Source organism: Choloepus didactylus, chromosome 10 (genome assembly GCF_015220235.1).
Source record: "Choloepus didactylus isolate mChoDid1 chromosome 10, mChoDid1.pri, whole genome shotgun sequence".
In the NCBI taxonomy this organism is placed as follows: domain Eukaryota; kingdom Metazoa; phylum Chordata; class Mammalia; order Pilosa; family Megalonychidae; genus Choloepus; species Choloepus didactylus.
In genome coordinates, this window is record NC_051316.1 from 56,562,294 (window position 1) to 56,583,498 (window position 21,205).

Here is a 21,205-nt window from a genome sequence, read left to right on the forward strand (position 1 = left end):
TATTTTAGTCAATTTCCTTCCAGTCTTTTTTCTGTGCATTATTTATTTTGTTTGTTTTACATAATTACGGTTACATTTTACTCCAATATTCTATTCTGCTATTTTTATGTAGTTTATCATGAGCAGCTCTCAAGTTTTGAGAAAAACAAAATTACCGACATTACTAATGTCTAAGAATACCCATTTTATGGTTCTGTCAGAGTTTAAATGGTCATTTTCCATAATTTTTTTTTTATCTTTAGATTACCATACTTTATTCCTTTCTTGACCCTGGATACCATATCCCCAGATCAAGATTGAAAATTAAATATAATTTTTTATAGCCTATGTGTCAGAGCAATAAAATTCAAACTTGAAGTTACTGGAAATGATTGGTACTCTATAGTGGTTAGATATTTTGAGTAAGTCTATTATGCCACCCAAGACAAAGTAAAACGGGCATTAAAGCTTCGCTTTATTCAGCTCACTTGGAGATACCATAGGGCACATAAATAAGTCATCCTCTAATCATGTGGGTTCCTGGAGGACCTGGAAGACACAGCTCAGGCTTCAGGAGCTCAGATCCTCTAGTCCCGTCTCCTAAAATGGCAGGTGTTCCTTGAAACCCTAGATACTTCATTTTGGCTTTCTGAACAGTGATTAAGACAGTTAAATTTATTTGTGCCTTATCTCCCTTTCATGAGTCCTCCATGGGTGGTGACATGGTATTCTGATGTCTCTAACAGCACCACGGAAAAGAAAAGGCAGTTAGTTAAAGAATATTAGGCTGAGATGGACCTCAGAGGATATCTAGTCCAAGGAATTAAAGTATGTGACACTGAAGTTAGACTGCATGGGTTTCAGTTGTCGATTTTCAATTATTAGCTGTATGACAGACAAGTACCTTAATCTCTCTGGGATTCAGTAGTCTAATCTCTAAAATGGTATAATAATTGTGCCCATTTTTGTAGGACTGTTGTGCAAAGTAAATGTGACAATACATGTAAAGCCCCCAGAACAATGTGTAACTCATACTAAAGCCTCAATAAATACTAGCTATTATTTTTTTTTTTATCACTTCTTTGTACAGAAGCAGAAACTGTGGCCCAGGGTCAATAGCCCAAAACTATTTTGTGTTAACCAAACTTAAATATATTGACAATTCATTTTATAGACATTCTGAACTTGGGTTGGGAGAAAATGATTATACCATGGTTTGGCAAAGTTTTGCTTTCTATTTCTTAAACTTGGTATCTTAGAATTGAGGTTTTTCCTGAATTTGTAAACCCTTGTGAATTACAGAGGAAATTGAATCAATAAATTTCTGGTTCACTTGTCCTTAACTCATCAAACCATCAATAGAGTTATTTGATGTCTGGGGAAGCCTTACGTGCTTCCGTGTGTGGAGGTATGCATGTCTTCTCCTTCTGAACTAATACATTTTTTCCAGCCAGTCATAAATAGCAATGAAGTGCAAAAAGATGGAAGCAGCTCTAAACCCAGAATGGCTGAAAGTCGAGGGAGCTTGTTCTGGGCAAATCACAATTCCTCAGTCTAACTTAACAACCCTTGATTTTAATCGATTAACCATTTCCATCTCAGAATGCATGCCCTTTCTCCCAAATAATATTTATTATGTGTCTACTACGTGTCAGATACTATTCTATCAAAAAAGGAAACAATAAAGAACTTGTTTCTATTCTGACCTATCTAGGGACCTCCTCTGAGTCAGTTCTGGTACCCATCTGGCAGGGAAATTGAGGTATTTTAAAAGACATTTGAGGTGGTGTAGTTATTCAGTGGCTGCGCTTTGAATTCTCCTGGAGGTCTGGCTCCTCCTGCTAATTTTTCCACATTTTTGACCTTGTCTATCGCATACCAATTTGGAGTGCCCCTTTTAGGGGTATGTCCTCCATCCAGTTTTGACTTACTCCATACCATTGGTTCTGATATCAGTTCAAAATCAGCAGTGTTCACGACTCTGACCTCTTAGTTCTCCAGTTTTAACATAGACTCCTACTGGAAGAATGGATACTTCTAGATTCAGTACCCACACTTCTGGAATAGAGACTAGAGAGAAATAGTAGCAAGCATCTCAGGCACAGAGGACTAAAAATAACAAAAAGATAGGCAATGAAAGAGCTCTCTGATGTTCCAGAGGACAGTTGCACAAAGGGGACCCTAGAACACTCCTAGAGCTGGTGGTTAGTTTTTGCTGGAGTCTGAAGTGCCCACAATTCTAAATATATAGGCAAAATAAGAGACTATGATTTTGCTAAGACTGTGGGCAGTCTAATTTATTCCCAGAGTGATGTGGCCTGAGAAATGAGCAATACCAGCTTTGTTCATAAATGCATACCTAGGAAATCTTTGTATTCGTTTAAGTTTTATTTCACTTTTCTAAGCCTTGGTTTCTTCAACTGTGAAATTAGGATCTAACTCATAGGACTTTTTTGAGAATTAAGTATTTTTATGCATGTGATTCATTTAGAACATATTAAATATTCAATTAATGTTAGCTACTATGTTTTATTTGCCTTAGAGTAATAGAGACCTATGTGAATCTCAAACAACTAAAGGGGCTCTGGAGGAAGAGTACTGTTAAAAGAATTATCTACTGTATGTATATAGAGGAACCTCAGTTGCTTAAATTTTTACTTTGTAAGCTGTGGAAATATGCAGACACAGCCATAGTTCACTTCTAAGCCAGGAGGAAAAAATAAACAAACATGTAAATAAATATATAAAATGAATTAAACTGCTGGACCAAACCAGGAGTCTGATTAGTAGCAGCATCCAGGCTGAGGTCAGCCTTTCAACCTGCGTGCTGCTAAGAAACACATCTCTGCTGGCAGAGAATAAAAACGTCAAGAAAGAGGGAGAACTCAAACAGAGAATGCCTGCTGGAGTTGTGCTGAAACCTGACATAAATAAATAAAAACATCTCCTTTTAAAGACTTTGAAAATAACCAGTACAATGTGCCAAGAAAGATAGACATTTACTTTCTGCTTGCTCTGGATGCACATGTAATGTCACTGTGGCAAGGAGGGCTCTTGTTTAAATTGGAAGGTGGCTTGGATGGGGTCAGGGGCTCTTATTTGAGGTTTTGGTTTCTTACACAACTTCTTTTGAGAGGGCAGGAGTTCATAATCAACTCTTTGATATATGCAGGAGATAACAGGCCATGCACTGACTCAATGAATTATGGATTTAAAATAACCAAAGCTGCAGTATAGAGTTGCAGCAGAGATCCAAAAACAAACTGCAATTTTGGGGAAAGACATGGTGAGAGAAAAGCAGGCATTTGGCGAGTATTACTATGTGGATTTTTCAGGTTCTTCTGCAGGCACCTGTCTTCTTTGGATATGCATATTTACACATCATATATACTCATAGGTATGCAAGTATTTACAAATAGTATGTATGATAAAGCTTCTCATTTGTTGAAGTGATAAATATTCATTATAGAAAAGGCGGAGTGGGGGAGTGTTTGGACGGAAAAACCTAACACTTCCATCATTATTAAGAAGAAGCTAGAGAATGATCCAGAAACTCGAGGGTCTGAAATTTCCCTATCACATCTCTTGCTTCTGGGGCTATCCCACTTCTGCTATGACACCTGCCACAAATGGCTGGCTCCTGCCCTATATCTCAATACCCATGCTAAACCTTGAGCTACCTGCTAATGCTTCCTCAGAAAACCAAGCATCTCCACACTGCAGTAGCCAGCAGAAGGAGCAGAAGCAATAAAGACTTGTCTCATGGGGAGTAATTTTCTGACTTTAAATCTCATGCATGTGCTTCTGTCTGATGGGTCCGAAATCACATCCAGAAATGTAGCTGCATGGAAGTCTGAGAAATGTTATAGACTTGCCACACAGGAAAGCACACAAGAAAGAGACTGGAATGGATATTGAGGGAAGCAATACACTGGATCTGCCACAGGACCATTCCAGACAGAGAAATCAGCAAGAGCAAAGATAGGAAGTCATGAAATTACATGCCCTCTTCAGTAATAGAAAGAAGTTCTGTGTGGCTAAAATGAAGAGTAGATATTGGGGAATTATTAAAGAAGTCTCAGTAGAGAGGTTGGGGCAGATATGAAGGCACCTTTATAACCTACTTAGGACCTTGAACTTTATATAACAGGCTCATATTTACCAAACTTCAGCCATTTATCTGCCACCGATACAATTTTTGCCACCACTATATACTATCATTTGCCTGAATTTTTTTTCCTTAGAGTGATTTTAAATACTCAGTGTTTTTACTTAGTCCCATTATCAGAAATATGTCTGTGAAATCACAGATTTGATGTGCTAGCTATATTCTTTCCTAACACAAATTACAAAATTATAATTAGTGCAAAACATTTTAAATTTTTTTAAGAAGTGCATATCATCTAAAGTCATCTTCTTGACATCAAAAGTTATATGTACCACAGTTTGGAAAATATAAGTATAGACAATGAGGAACCCTGAGAGATTTATAAATAAGTAAACTGCCATAATCAGATAAGTATTTTAGAAAGATAACTGACATCAATGAGGGAGATGGATTAAAGACAAAATTAAAGGCATAAATCCAGGTAAAAGTGGAATATTGTTTTAATTGGGGCAGTGTCCATAGGAATGATAAGGAAAGGATAGAGTTGAAGAGATTTCAAAGCAGAGAGCAAGGGACTTGGTAACTGACAGATTTAGGAAGTCAGAATGGTGGGAGAGTCAAAGATGATTGATTATTCAGTGATAGCTGACTGCTGACTGGTAGACCCTGTTACATTTAGCTGAGATAGTAAACACAAAAGATTTGATTTTAGAAGACATACATGAGAAGTTCAGTTGGACATGTTGAGCTTTGCAGCACATTTGGGATATCAACAAGAAATAAATGCCATCATAGCAATAAATATGTGTCTAAAGTTAGAGTCTAGGATGGAGTTAAGTTTGGAGAGTTATTGACTTATATGTCATTGGTTAGTTAAAATCACAGAAGTGTTTCCAAGCCCTAAATTTTAAGAGTATGGTAAAAGAAGGAAAACCAGCAAGAGAGACTGAAAAATAACTACGAGAGTGATCCATAGAAGCCAATAAGGAGATACGGCTGACAAAATCAAATCTTAAGAAGGTGGGATCATTGGATTTGGCATTTGGATATTGATGTTCTATAGTTGAGCAGTTTGCACAGAGTTGTCAGAGCAGAAGGTGTATTGTAAGGAGCTGAAGAATAATGGGATGTAAACAAAGGAAACTGGTATCTTTAGTCCAGTGGTTCTCAACCAAGAACAGTTTCATACTTCAGGGAATATTTGGCAATGTCTGGAGATTATTTTGGTTGTCACCACAAGGGGAGTTGCTACTGACTTTTAGCGGGTAGAGCTCAAAGATGCTGCGGAACATCCTACAATGCGCAGGATAGCCCCACACAGCAAACAATATCCAGCCCAAAATGTCAATAGTGCTGAGGTTGAGAAGCCCTGCTTTCAACAAAGCCTTCAAAGTCTGCCTGTGAAGACAAGAAAAAGAGAGTGGTGTCTCCTTATGCAAAAGAATCAATGTTTTCTTAGGAGATTTGAACATAAGAAAAAGAGGAAAGAGAAGATAAGAGGGAGAGAGAGAATAGATAAATAAATAAAGGATAGATGGTATAGTGATTTTTGATGGAGATAGAAGAGAATGTATTCTGGAACATAATAGAGGGACTAAACTTGGACAACAGAAGGGATCATGCCATTCCCCACCCACTCTTTCTGATATAGGGAGGAAAACAACAAATAGGCCAAAATGTGGATATGAATAAGAGTTAGATGAGGATGTATTTAGGTTGGGTTTTGCCTGGGAAATAGGAGGTTAAGTCATCATGGGGAAACAGGAGAGAAGGTAGAAGGTGTTAAGTAGAACAGATCTTAAGGAGTGCATTAAAATTTGGAGCTTTAAAAAATTAGTATTGCAAAAGAGAGGTAAGTAATTATTAAGCCATATAAAAGAACAAGTTGAGTTCTGAAATTACTAATTTGTAAGGAAACCAACTAACATAGTAATATGGTTTTCTCAAGCAATACTCAACAACCCAAGAACAGTAACAGAGAAAAGCGAACTTCCCAGAAATGTGCATTGACTAGAAGTTTCAGGTTAGCATGTGGTTAAAATATGTTGGGAATGATTTTCTCTACCATAAGTCATGTCTTAAATATAATTGTATATTCTTAAATGTCTTCTGTTAGGCTTTAAGAAATGATTGTTGATTAATGTAAAATAATCCTTTGAGGTCAGGAATAAGAGCTTTGCTAATTACTCTTCAGCAATAACCTTTAATCACTTTTTTTGTTTGGTATATGCATAGATACTAAATAAATAAGGGATAATGAGATGATGAAGCGGATGATCTGAACAAAATTTAGTGTTAGAATGTCCCTTCACACTATTGAAGACCAAAACCTCAAGGAGTTATGGCTCTGCATTTATTTTATTGAAATTTAGTTTTACAAAGATAGATCCTCAGATTCTCTCCTCATTTCTACTCTCTTCAGTGTGTCTTAATTGCGCATGCCTGATTTGCTCATTTTATTCCCAGTGCTTTGTTTGTGCTTTGTCCATAGTCTTTAGGCTCCTTTTGGCTCTGGGCTTTAATTGCATGACCTATTAACGATACTAGCTCATTTTGTGGCATGTGCTTCATCCTTAAGACATTTACAAAAACAGCCAGCAAATTCTCTGTTGCAATTAGGTCAAATAATTCTAGAAAATTTCTTTTGTTGACCGATTCTATGGACTCATCATGGTCTTTTAGTGCTATTTTTTTTTTTTTTCCTGGCATGAAGATAATTACTTCTATTACCATCCTCAAATAACAATGCTTTTTTTTCCATCAGTCTTTGTCTGGAGCTGCCCATTTACTGACTGACACCAGAGTTTCTAAAATGTTGATTTTGTCCATAATTATTTGCCCCAGAAATTTCAGCTGAGTTGCAAGCATCTGGTTTTCAGCTCAGGTCAGCTATTTTCTAACCCAGATCCTTTATATTTTCAGTTAAGCATACTGTATGCTCAGATGCATTCTAGATTATGTGCAGAGGACTCAATTTGGAGGCATAAGTCCATAAACTTGTTGGAAGACTACCTTTTTTTTTTTAAGTGCTGATTTATCTTGCACTTAGTTACTCAAAAATATGGTCTTCTTTTTTTCCCCTCAAACTACAAATATGTATCAGTTGGTTTTATCTGAGTGTTTATCATTGCATTATTGAAGATCAAAGCTCAGTAAATACATCCTTTGAGTTCTTGTAGACTGGAATCAATTATTTATACAAAATCAGTTATAGAGCAGTTATAGAGCAATTCTGATTCTGTAGTTCAATCAAATAAATTCCTTTATCCACCTACTCCGTGTAATCAATTATATTTGGCTGCTATGTACATAGACCTTCTCTGATAAGAGGTACTAAATTGTTCAACTACAATTTTCACACAAACTTAAATTGCTATATCTCAATTAACTTATCCATGACTTCATTTCTTCTCTGAAGACACAGATTTGCCATCTGACTCTTCTTAAAATGTCTTTTGGAATTTACCAGTCACAGTAGACATTCGCTTTATTTTGTCCACCCAGCATATCCTCATTCATACTCATGGTAACAGTATCAATGAGTTTGCTTAGACATCTACCCTGCCCTAGTCAGGACATGAGATTTGGGGGAAGCTGAGCCCCATTCAGCTCCAGATCTTGGTCCCAAGAGACTTAAACCAATCCTTTCAATCCAGCCTCTGGCCACAAAGCATGACTGGGATGAGCACATAACCCAGTCAGGCCAATAAGATGGCCAATAAGATGCAGAGAGATGCTCGGTTCTTCTGAGAAAGATGCTTCCTCTTTATTCTTTGGAATCTAACAAAAGAAGAGCTGTCTTTGAGGAACTGAATAAGAAAGTGTAATGGTTAGGAGCAGTCACTCCAGAGACAAATTACCTGGTTTAAAATCCTTGCTCCTCTACTTGTATGACCTTGGGCAAGATACTCAATCTTTCCATTCCTTGGTGTTCTCATATGTAAAAGGAGGATATTAATAATCCCTACTTGTTTTAGTTTCCCAGCTGCTGAAACAAATATCATGCAATGGTTGGTTTAACAAGAGGAATTTATTGGCTCGGGTTTCAGAGACTAGAAGGCTTCCTTCCTCCAGGGGTGAGTAACTTCTCTGGCCAGCTATTTCTAGGGTTCCTTGGCTTTTCTATCATGGCAATGTACATAGCAGCATCTTCTCCTTTCTCTTCCAGGTTCCATTGACTTCCCACTTCTGGCTGCTCCTATGGTTCCTCTCTCTATTTGATTTTCACTCTTCTTAGAAGAGACTCCAGTAATCTGGATTAAAGCACAGCCTGATTCACTTGGGCTACACCTTAGCTGAAGCAACATTTTGAAGAGATCTTATTTACAATGAGTCCACACCTACTAGAATGTGGGCCAAGACCAAGAACAGGTCCAAACTGGGGTACACAGTTCAATCCACCACACTATCCATGAGGTTTGTTTTGAGGATTACATGAGCTAATTCATCCTAAATACTAAAAGCAGTGCCTGGCATATAGAAAACAATATAAAATAAAATAAATATTGCTCCAGGAAGATGTTGACAGCCATTTTAGAGAGAGTCTTAAGAAGCAGCAGAAACTATGGAAAGTAGAAAGGAGAGATAGAAAAATGGACTTTCAGTGATAACATTAACTGCTGAATGAAGCCTCCCCTGAAGTGTACCCTAACCCTGAATTTTTTAGTTATGTGTTATAAATTGTGACTTTATTGAGTAAGCCAGTTTGACTTGATATTTTTGTTTCTTGCAATCTAAATATCCCCGACAAATTGGTGAAATGTCACCAGCTTTAATTTACTGAGCAATGTTAAACATTTATTGCTTTGGGATATAAAGATAAATAAGGCCCAGAACTGTCTCTAAAAGGCTCATGTCCAACACATATTCACTGAGCCCCTATTATGTATAGGGCAATGTACAGTCAATCCAGGCATGTGATTTCAGAATCCCAGGTGTGAAGATAAGCCATGTACATAAATATTGTAATTCAAGATAGAAGGGTATACATTGTCTAAGACAGGCATAGATAAACAGCCCTGGAAATTTAGAGAAGTCATGTGTAGAGTGGGTTAGTCAATAAATATTTTTGAAGAAGTGTCATTTCTAAGACTTGGAATCTTCTCTAAATGTTGTTCATATATTTTTTTACCCAAGAAGTATTCATTGAGTGCCTACTTTGTAACAGACTTTGTACTAGAAGCTAGAGATGTAATCTTGAACAAAATTAGGCATGATCCCTGCTTTCATGGAGCATCAATGGGAGAGAAAGTCACTAATCAAAGAACCACAAAATAAAAGTACACATACAACTATGATTGGTGCTAAAGGAAAAAAAAAATTCACAGAACTCCAAGAATATGCATTAAAAGGAACATGAAGTCTGCAAACAGATTATTATCCGTGTTTGATAGAGAAGGAAATTTCATATCAAAAAGACAGACTTTCTGAAGATCTCTTAGCCAGTTGGTGACTGAGTCAGAACTGGAACACAGTCCCTTTAAGCTCCTGTTCTTAGATGAAGTTATTCATTTGGGTTTGAAATTATGTTTTCCTAGGCCAGTCATAGTTTCTAGTAAAGATTTTGGTCTCAAAAAATACAGCATTTGTCTCTCATGACCAATTAAAATAAATGTGTTTTGGAAAGTTATTTCATTAACATTGTTTTGCAGGAAGTATGTACTTCCATCTAAGTAGAATAAGGTATTTTGTAGCAGCAGAAGACAGGTTAAGCTCTGGGGGGTAGGGGAAGAACATCTGTACTACATTTTCAGTACTAAACTGGAGTCACTTCTGGTGCTAGTCGGTTTTCTTGCTTTTCTTTGACAGACTGACAAAGAATGAAAACCAACTAAAATTATGCCCATGGTGGGGGGTGAGGGGGATGGTCACATGTGGTTTAACTGGACTCTTCAGCTGAAGTGTTGACATGTGGCAATTTTGTAAAAACAAATGGTCATTATAGAGGGCATGACAGTCAACACAAATAGGATGCAATTAGCATGTGTCACCACTGGCTTCTGGTAGAAACATCTTAATAGACAACAAATAATAAAGGTCAGTGCATTGAAACCGGCTCAGTTAATTAGTTCCTTGTTGTTTCTCAGGGATCAAAGTCAACTATTTTAATCTTATTTTTTTCTCTTCTTTTTGACAGATACCACTGCTCTCTGTGGGCAGACAAGGGTCCCTTGTATTCTCTTTGGTTTCTCAGTTCTGTGAAGGCTATAAGGAGTGCTCTAAAATTTGTCCTTACAATTTAACCACCTTCTTTACAAAATAGAGTTTGTTTTTTATTGTATTTTTCATGCTCAAGGTATCCCAAAGCAATTTACAATAATGAGTTTCAAATCTGGATTGACGGTGCTCAGTAGGCAATCATGTTAGCCATTATATATTCAGCACTAGCTTACAACCAGCCCTGAAATTAAAATACATCTCATCAAAAGATGCCATGTGCACAGGGAGACTTAGGTAATTCTCATCTTTTTGTTTTTCTCTCTCTTTCTCCCTTTTTTTTTTTTTTTCCTCTCTCTCTCTCTGTCTCCTACAAATCTACTTGCCAAGCACAGAACACTTGCACTGACAGCTGTCAGATGGAGGTGAATGGATATGCTATATATTTCCCTTACAGGGATATTTGATAATTAAAGAAATTAATTTGGAAAGTGCTTTGAGTATCATGGAAATAAGTTAATTCAAAGAACCAGGTGAATGCAGCTCACACTGGATCTGCATGTTTTTGATTATCAATGTAACCAGCAGGGCTGAGCTTGCCTCTGAGAGGCCTTACAGACTTCTCTTGAACACTCTGTGCCTGAGCTAGTAAGCCCTCCTAAATGCTCTCAGAGTGCTCTCAAAATCTCCTTTCATGGTCTTTTTTTTTTTTTTTTTTTTTTAATTAAATTCAGTTTTATTGAAATACATTCACACACCATGCAATCATCCATGGCATACAATCCACTGTCCACAGTATGATAACATAGTTATGCATTTATCACCACAGTCTATCTCTGAACATTTTCCTTACTTCAGAAAGAACCAGAACAAGAATAAAAAATAAAAGTGAAAAAAAGAACATCCAAATCATCCCCCCATCCCACCCCATTTGTCCTTTAGTTTTTATCCCCATTCCTTCACTCATCCATACACTAGATAAAGGGGGTGTGATCCACAAGGTCTTCACAATCACACTGTCACCCCTTGTAATCTACATTATTATATAATTGTCTTCAGGAGTCCAGACTGCTGGGTTGGAGTTTGGTAGTTTCAGGTATTTACTTCTAGCTATTCCAATACATTAAAACCTAAGAGGTGTTATCTATATAGTGCATAAGAATGTCCACCAGAGTGACCTCTCGACTCCATTTGAAATCTCTCAGCCACTGAAACTATTTTGTCTCATTTTGCATCCCCCTTTTGGTCAAGAAGATACTCTCAGTCCCATGATGCCGGGTCCACATTCATCCCCGGGAGTCATATTCTGCATTACCAGGGAGATTTACACCCCTGGGAGTCGGGTCCCATGTAGTGGGGAGGGCAGCGAGTTCAGCTGTCGAGATGGCTCAGTTAGAGAGAGAAAGGGCCACATCTGAGCAACAAAGAGGCACTCAGGGGGAGACTCTTAGGCACCATTACATGCATGTTTAGACTCTCCTTTGTGGTAATGAGCTTCATAAGGGCAAGTCCCATGCTTGAGGGCTCAGCACATCAAACCGCCAGTCCCAATGTTTGTGACAACATCAACACCAGTACAGGTGAGGATGTCCAACACATCCGCACCTTCCCCCAGATCCTCGGGGCTGGGGAGGGGGAGGCTGTAAATATATTTTTCATTATCTGCCCAAATTACTCTGGGATGTGTCACTATTTCACTCCAGCCTGTACTAACCTACCGTATCTCACTTCCTATTCAAAGTTCCATCCTTTCATGGTCTTTTACAGTATGCATTGTATTTATCTGTTTACTTGTCTGTGTCTCTCAGTAGACTATTGTAAGCATAGCAACCCTATCTAGCTTGTTCATTATTGAACCTACAGTGCTTATTAAATTCCCTGACCTATACTAGTAAATATTAGTGAGACGGAAGGAGAAAGAAAAGATGAAAGGGAGAAGAGGAGAGAGAGTAAATGGAAAGGAGAGAGAAGAGGCAGGGAAGAGGTAAAGAGAGCAGTAAGGAAAGGTAGAATGTTTTATGCATATAGTGGATTAAGATTTGACTGGTCTGATGCACTGTAGCGTATCCGGAATATCCAGGCTGTAAAGGGCAGTAAAATTTACCTTGTTTACCTTCCTCCTAATGTAGGACTCTCTTCTATTGCAACTCTGATAAAAGGTCATTCAGCTGTTTCCCTAACCCACAACTTGCCCAAGGTAGCCTCTGATATATTTGAAAAGCCTTAATTATTAGAACATTTTTCTCCAAAATGGCACAACCCATCTTCTTCAACTTTTATGTATGTATCCTGGTTGTACTGCTGGGGCCCAACAGAGTAATTTGATTCCTTTTTTCGTATGGTAGTCCTCAAACATTTACAGGGTCTTCCTTTAAAGAATCCTAGGTCTATCCCAGTCACTACTCTGGTCATTGTCCTTTCAGCATCCTCTGATTTTGCCTGAGTAATGGTACCCGTCATTGTGAAGAACACTCTAGATGTGCTTTTTCCCTAGAAAGAGTGTTGCACTACTCTCTGTGATGAACAGTACCCTCTGCTTCTATTTGTGCAACATTTCTTCTTTGGTTCCTCTGAATTTGTGATTCTCTAAATTTCAAGATATCTTTTTTACATGGATTTTTTTTTTTTTACAGAAGTTATAGTTCTACAGAAAATCATGCATAAAACACAGAGTTCTTGTACATCACCCTATTATTCACACCCTGCATTAGTGTGGTACATCTATCATAATTCATTTACATTGTTTTTTTGAAGCTTTGGATCCCTGTATTCTTTATTTGCAAAAGAGATTATTATTATTATTATTATTATTATTTTGGTTTCTGTCATGTCTGTGTTGATTTTTTTAAAACTTGGAATTTTTGCCTTGATGCTATTTTCATTTTATCTTGGGTATTTGAGCTTATTAGTTGAGATTATTGATCATTTTAAAAAATATACTTATTTGGTCTTTGATTCATTCAGGGTACCAATCAATTCAAATTATTCTTAGAATAAGAAAGGATACAAATAAAACAATCAAAGTGTTGGGCTCTGTGCTAAACTTTGAAGATACAGAGTTGAATAAGATATAGTGCCTGCACAAGTAAAATTAGAGTCAAGAAACATAAAATTAATGATTACAGGGCTAAAAGTGAGGAAGAGAATAGAGATATGCACAGGTACTAAGAGATCACAGAGAAAGCCATCTAAATCAGCTGGGAAGACAGAAGGTTTCCTGGAGCGGATGACAATTGAGATGAGTTTTGAAAGATGAATAGGAGTTAGCTAGATGAAAAGGAGAGAAGGGAATTTCAGGCCAAAGAAATGATATAGGTAGTAGCTTGGAGGCATGAGAGCAAATGACATATTCTATCATCTACTGTATTAGCTATCCCTTTTATCTTTGTCTCTATCATAATTTGAAAAACATGTACTCCATATCATCACCCAAGTTATTGATGAAACATTTAACATAGGCCTGTTCTGTTTTAAGGCTCTTGCATGCTATGGCATGATAAAATGCTTTGTGTGAGACAAACTGACATTCAAACACATATAAACTTTATTTCCGGAGCCTACCATCCCTAGGTCCCAGACTCCATGGTGGTGTAGAAGGTTTTAGCACAATGCAAAACATGAAAGTTTTTACTCTCCTAATATTCATGCAGCTAGTGACAAAAGAATAGGGAACAGTTGTCCTGGCAATTGTGACCTTTCAGACACTGGGTTATCCCAAACTTGTCACAGACAGACCACTGTGTCTAGAAAGCAAGGTGTTGTCAGATTGTCTGCCCCATTTTAATGGGCAAAGCAATGATTATTACAGGGTTTTGACCATATTACTTAAAGTGGCACCAGCTCTGATGAAAAGAAAACAAAACAGAACCTCAGTGTCTCAACATAATAGAAGTTTGTCTGTTACTCACACAATGGTCTGATGTGGGTGTTGCAGGGCTGTGGGCTGTTCTTCTCTACCCAGTGAGTTAGGACTCAGGTCCCATCCATCTTCTGGTTCCAATCAGCTTCATGATGTGGCTTCTAGTATCTTCAGGCCCATCTTCATTAAACTCCTGGAAGGGTAAAGAAAGAATGGAGAAAGAACACCCCCTCCTTGCCCTAGAAGTGAAACATCAAACTTCTGCTCACATCCCATTGGAGAAAACTAGTCATGTGACCACACTGCAATCTCTCTGGGCAGCTATTTCTCTATTCTCTGGAGAAAGAGCCCATGGTTTGGTGTCTTACCTCAGCCAGAGGCCTAACCAGTGGGGTCAGGAACTACAGAGGGATTCAGTCATTTTTATCTATTTTCAGCACACTCTCTCACAATCAATTCAAATACTTTAAGTATTTAAATATTTTCAATTGAGGAGTATTTCAACCATCTCCCCAGCCCCCAGCAATTATTTCGTTGCCACAAAAGAAGCACTCTCTCTTGATTTGTTACCATTAACTAGTTGTCTCCCCAATACACAATTTAAAATATCACTTCAAAATAATTTGTGAATAATTATCAAGTCCAGAAAAATGACTTTCTGAAAATCTGGTCACTGGGGAGGCAGTATAAATTCTTGGCAGAAACGAACTAGTGTTTTAAAAACAAGGATATTCTAATATTGCCCTGAGATATATAACATACCACTAAATATTTCTTCAATGTCTCAATCAAAATACTTGATATAATAATTTAACAAACTATGAATATACTAACTATATTGTCATCCAAGTTAATACTTTTCCATATTCCTCTAAAGACTTTAAGGATATTCACTTTGCCAGATGTTGGTTTTTTGTTTTTGTTTTTGTTTTTGTTTTTGTTTTTCTGAACAGAAACAACTGTCTGTTTAACCGTATCTTGATTTGCTTGTATCCACCTCCTATCTAACACAAACAAACAAAAAAGATGTGCCATGACTGTGGGGTAGTGAGTAGTTTGTACCTATGTTGTTTTCTAGTAAGAATCAAATTTTAACCGAAGTACTCAGGAATTATTTATGGCATGTCAGAAATGATTCTAGAGAACAAGGAGCTTTAATAGGTTGTGAGATTCTGGAATCCATCAGCTACACAGTTGAAGAACTTGTGGGACCCTATCAAGCTGTCTTTTAAAACCCCAGTATATTGGAGCAGCCATGACTTTCAGATTTACCATTTCTCAGAGTTGTTAAGGTATAGGAAGAAAATGAAAGTTATAGAGAAGAGAGGAATCCATCCTGGGTAACCTAGGGGCAAGGGAATGGTGGCATATCATTGTTTATCCTCAGGGTTTTACATACCTAGAGGCATCCTCAGAGGGTCTATTCCATAAGGAGAAAATAGTTTTGTTCACTTCTTGTCGTACTAATGGAAGAAACGCTTGATTAACTATTTTCAAAGCTGTATTATAAACAGAGATCTATCCAAGGCCTTTGCCTTCTGGAAGCTATTAATGGAAATAATGTGATGAGAAATGAACCGGTCATATTTCTATGGTAGCAACAAAATGGAAAAATATATAGTTATTGATATTTTGTTAAGGTGCTTCTGTGGCAATGAGAAACTAGAGACGGTTTCTGTTTCTTGGGCTCATTTTGAGATGCCAGAAGGATAGAGCCAAGAGGAGGAAAATGCAAAGCTCTTAGGGAAAGTTATCCCCTTTCAACTTCTTTACTTTGTTTGCTTTTCTTATCTAGAGCTCTTCTAGATATTTGCAATTTGGTTTCTTGACTTGATGCAGCATTTTTCTGTCATAAGTACTTACCTTGAAAGCCATGGAGATAGAAAGTCCTCATTTGAGTACTCCTGAGTCTTCCACTGTTTCCTAGTGGAACATACCATTTAATTATTATTAATTTTAGTGACCCTTAGTTTTCTCACCTGCACAATGAAGATGATGATCCACCTCACAGTACTTTTTTTTTTTTTAATTCAGTTTTATTGAAATACATTCACATACCATACAATCATCCATGGTATACAATCCACTGTCCACAGTATGATAACATAGTTATGCGTTCATCAGCACAATCTATCTCTGAACATTTTCCTTACTTCAGAAAGAACCAGAACAAGAATAGAAAATAAAAGTGAAAAAAAGAACACCCAAATCATCCCCCCATCCCACCCCATTTGTCCTTTAGTTTTTATCCCCATTTTTCTACTTATCCATACACTAGATAAAGGGGGTGTGATCCACAAGGTCTTCACAATCACACTGTCACCCCTTGTAATCTACATTATTATATAATCGTCTTCAGAAGTCCAGACTGCTGGGTTGGAGTTTGGTAGTTTCAGGTATTTACTTCTAGCTATTCCAATACATTAAAACCTAAGAGGTGTTATCTACATAGTGCATACGAATGTCCAACAGAGTGACCCCTCGACTCCATTTGAAATCTCTCAGCCACTGAACACCTCACAGTACTTTTACAAAGCTTAAATATGATAAGCTTTTTGAAAGAACCTAAGTCTTACCCTTAGGAGTATCTCCAGAAACCAGAAAGTTTTACTTTTTCCATTCAAGCATTAGGTAAGCACAAAGAGCCTTCTCTGTGAAAGAGAAAGCCACTATCAGGGATTGGCTCATGTCCCCCATAAAGAAATGTTCAAATCCTAACCCCCACCTCTGTAACTATGAACCCATTTGTAAATAGGACCTTTGAAGGTGGTATTATTAGTTAAGGTGTGGACTGATTTGTGAATGGGATCTTCAAAGATCCTATTTAGATGAGACCAAATTGAATCAGGGTGGGCCTTAATCCATTTGGCTGAAGTCATTATAAGCAAAGGAAATTACACTTGTCAGTAGAAGCCAAAGAATGAGGCAGATTGCCATGTGACAGATGCAAAGATGAAAGCAAAGGGACCCCAAGGATTGCTGGCAACATAGCACCAAAATGCTAGATTCTGGGAGAATTATAGACACTGGCCTGTTGAGACTTTGATTCTGAACATCTAGACATCTAGCCTCTTAAACCATGAGACAATAAATTACTGTTGTTTAAGCAAACCAGTTTTGCCATATTTGTCATAGCAGCCCTGGCAAACTAAGATAACCAGGATACAGTTGCAGTTATGGTAATCATTCTGGTTACATACCTCATTTCTTTAGAAAAGATACTTTTTTTTAAATTTTTTATTGCTGTTATTGCTGTTGGTACTCCAAAAACAGAAGCAAATTAGGTCAATGACTAGAGTTTGGTGTCTGGTGGTATGGACAAGCATCAATGACACAAGGACTGGTGTCCAGCAGCTGTCACTTCTGAACTGATGCATTACCAGTATTGGGAAAAATCACACAACATCTACTGACACTGATTAAAGCTGTTTTTCCTCTGAAATGCTCTCTCACATGTATTGCACAGTAATGAGTCATGCCCAATGTCAGCCTTTCACTTTCTCACAGTTTAAGTACATATCCTTGGATAGGCTCCAGCCTGGCTGACATATGAAATATAATGAACAATGCCATTCTAAATTGCCAGTGAACATAAAAGTAAATGTGTAAGGAGCCATATGGAACTTGCTGTTGTACTGGATGCTACAGCTCACTGTTGAACAATACTTAGTGGTAGGGAAAGTGTACAGTAAAGGCAGGATGACATAATTCTCAGTGTGACGACAACTTGAGTGGAAAAGGCAACTTCTGAAATATAGTCATAAAACTTTCCACATGCACTTCCAGACCATAATAGTACCCCACCAGTTTCTCATGTAGAGCCTGTGCTGGATGAAGAAGAGCATCTCTAGGCAGCTGCCTCTTTAAGCCGGGTGGTTTTACAAACAGCCTCCTGACACCTAGTCAGTGCTCCTCTGGCTCAGGAATTGGACTAAACTCTAGAATTGCAGCCCCCACCCTCAAGAATCCCATCCGTAGAAAAGAAGCCATACTTTAAACACATTATTACAGTAAGATGCCCAAAGTTTCCTATCTGAGAAATGTACAAGATGTGTTGGAAATGAGGAGAAAATAGCCTAGTTTTATGGGGTGGGATGAGAGGAGGAAGAGGAAGAGAAGATTTTCAGGGGAAGCAATAGACTAAGGTTTTGGACAGGAATATTTCACTAGCAAGACTAGAGGAAGACAACATTCCAGGCAAAGAACTTGGAGAGTATGTGGGGAAGGAGTGAGCACTGAGACTGGACAGGAGCCAGATCACCACCACCAACATTTTGAGAGCTAAGGATAATATATAGCAAATTTAAGAGAATTTTGAGGTGTTTCCAAAATTTATCAAGCACACCAGAAATGCTGGTTAGCCCACAAAAATGTACCTTGGCAAAAAGCACACTGCCCGATGAGACTTTTTGCTTTTCTAAGTGGTTTCATGTGTCACTGTTGCCTCCTGCATCTCAAGAACCTAAAGACCTAAAGATCCCTTGGCAGAGAGATTCCAACTTTTCCTCTGGCACCAAAGCCTATGAAATGAATGATTCAATAGAACTTCATCAAGAAAGAATATGAGAGGGTCCATAGATCAAGAGATTGGTTAAATATGCTTAGGCTGCATTTTAAAATGTAATACTCACTGCAGTTAAAGTGAATGAGGTAATTCTTTAACCTTTGATTTAGAAAGATGAGAAGCATTGTTAAGTGAAAAAGTAAATTGAAGAATGATAACATACAAAATCATATTATGAACAAACTATTATTATGGCCATCTCCAAGCATAAATTGGAAAAAGCTAGAGGTTTCCTTTTGTACTTGACATATTTTCCTTTTGCTTATTTTTTTGACAATGAGCTTGTATTATTTTATAATTTTCAAAGCAGAATAAGCAATATAGAAAGGAGAAGTAAGAAAGATAAAAGTGAGATGTTCACAAAAGCCTTATGCTTACGACTGTTTTGATGACATTACCTCAACCTCAACAAACGAACAAATTGCTAGGCTAATGATTTTTTTTATTGATTTGATTTAATGCTTGGCTAAGTTAATCCAGTTTGGCTGGTTGTTTTGGATCCAGAGAAACAAAGCCCATGTTTCTTTTAGTTCCACAGCTTTATTTTCTTTAGGCCCATCTAAGTTTCTTTTAGTCCCATTGATTTATTTTCATTAGGCCCTTTTAGGTTTCTTTTGGTCATTTTTCCTGTAATAAAACTTCACTGCTTGGTTTTTTAATCTACATTTCAAAGACTTAAGGGAACTGGGATAAGGGAAGGAGGCTGTGTGTGGATTCAGATGCCCTCTGAATTAGTGTTAAAGGGTAGGATGGGGAGAACTAAGATTTCCTGACTATTTACTGAGTTAAAATACATTACAAATGGTCTCCAAATTAGCCCTCACAGCATATTTTGGGGTATATATTCTTGCTTCTGTTTTAAAAATAAAGAAGGACTAAATAATCAATTTAAGATGATACCTAGTAAATGGCAGAGGTGAGATTTTAAAATAGGTCTACCTAGAGGAAAATACGTAGTCACACAATTCCACCAATCTGAAAACTGGTTCTAAAAGAGTTCCTAGTTACCTATTAGCCTAAGATATCTCAGTGGTTGAAATGACTTAGGAGGTAGAGGGATGTCAATGGAAATACAATGAACAGGATGAAAGGAGGTATCACTGCCATAGCAGTCCAATTCCATCCCCTACTCAAGTCTGCCCTCCTCCTCCACTCTTTTACCTCCTTTTAGTACCATATGAAATGAAGTCTTTAATTTCACTGGAATATATTGCTTATGTACAGATATTGATATTATAAATAGAGATTTTCAGGACAAGCCTCTTGGAAGACTCTGTAGCATCTATAAGCTGCATCCTTATGGACCCACATGAGGTGGCCCTGAGTCTTTGCTTCTCAGATTCTCTGGTTTTGTCTGTCCCTTGTTAATAGTTGCAGTCAATTTAGGCTTGAAATGGTTCAGTTCACCACAGAGATTACAGAATAATTTTGTTTACTCTCAATTCAAATGAACCCCAAACAAGGAGAGTTAGTTAACTCAGGCCTACGACTTTCCTCCAAGGGAGAAACAGGAGATTGTTTCCAGACTCAGAAAACCATAGAGCCACAGATCTACTGTCTTCCCACCCTTTCATTTCTCTTCCTTATTTCCAACACTTGATAACGAAGAAAGGATGAAAAAGTGCTCAGTGGTCAAAACTGTTCAATCAGATTCAGGGAATTTCTTGGGAGGAAGAGGGTGAATTTACATGGAAGAAAGGGGGGCTGTTAACCCCTCAGGTCCTAGGGAAGAATGGCTGTTGGGCTGAACAAGGCAAGTTTCCAGTATTCATTGTGGAATATTATGGGACCAGGTCATTAATAGAGATTAATGCAACTTCTGATTTCTTTGGCTTTTGGAGGCACTTCTTGCAAAATTGGCAGTGGGAAGACTGCTTCAAAAGGGAAGTAAGGCTTCACTCTCTTCCTTTCCAACCTGTTCAGGCCAAGTGGTTCCTGCAAAGAAGGGTGGTGAAAAGAAGGTGGGTCCTTCTGCCATCAAAGAGGTGGTGACCAGGGAGTACATCATCAATATTCACAATCATATCCATGGAGTGGGCTTTCAGAAATGTTGCCTTCAGGCACACAAAGAAATCCAGAAATCTGCATGAATGAGATGCAAACACCAGATATGCACATTGATACCAGGCTCAACAATGCTGTTTGGGCCAAAGGAATAAGAAATGCCCCATACTGTATCCATGTACAGTTGTTCAGAAAATATAATGAGGATGAAGCTTCACCAAGCTATGGACATTGATTGCCTACATACCTGTCACCACTTCCAAGAACCTACAGACTGTCAGTATGTATAAAAACAGCTATTGTCAAATAAAATTATAAAATAACAGCTAAAAAAACAAGGGAGGTAGGATCTCAAGCCAGTACATAAGGCAAAAATCAAATGTAGTGAAATTACCCTTGAAAAGCCCTTAGGAGAATGTTGTACTTGAGACCCTCTCTCAATACTGCAACAAAGTTCACTTTTCCACCAACTTTAAATCATGTGCAGATATTATCTCTAGCACTAGAGCAGATGGAGTGTCTTCATCACTTGAGT

General features: G+C 37.8%; 1 pseudogene; it reads left to right on the top strand.

The window, feature by feature from the left end:
- Nucleotides 1-20,988, top strand: part of LOC119545201 — a 114,624-nt pseudogene extending 93,636 nt beyond the window's left edge.
- Nucleotides 20,989-21,205: the final 217 nt, after the last annotated feature.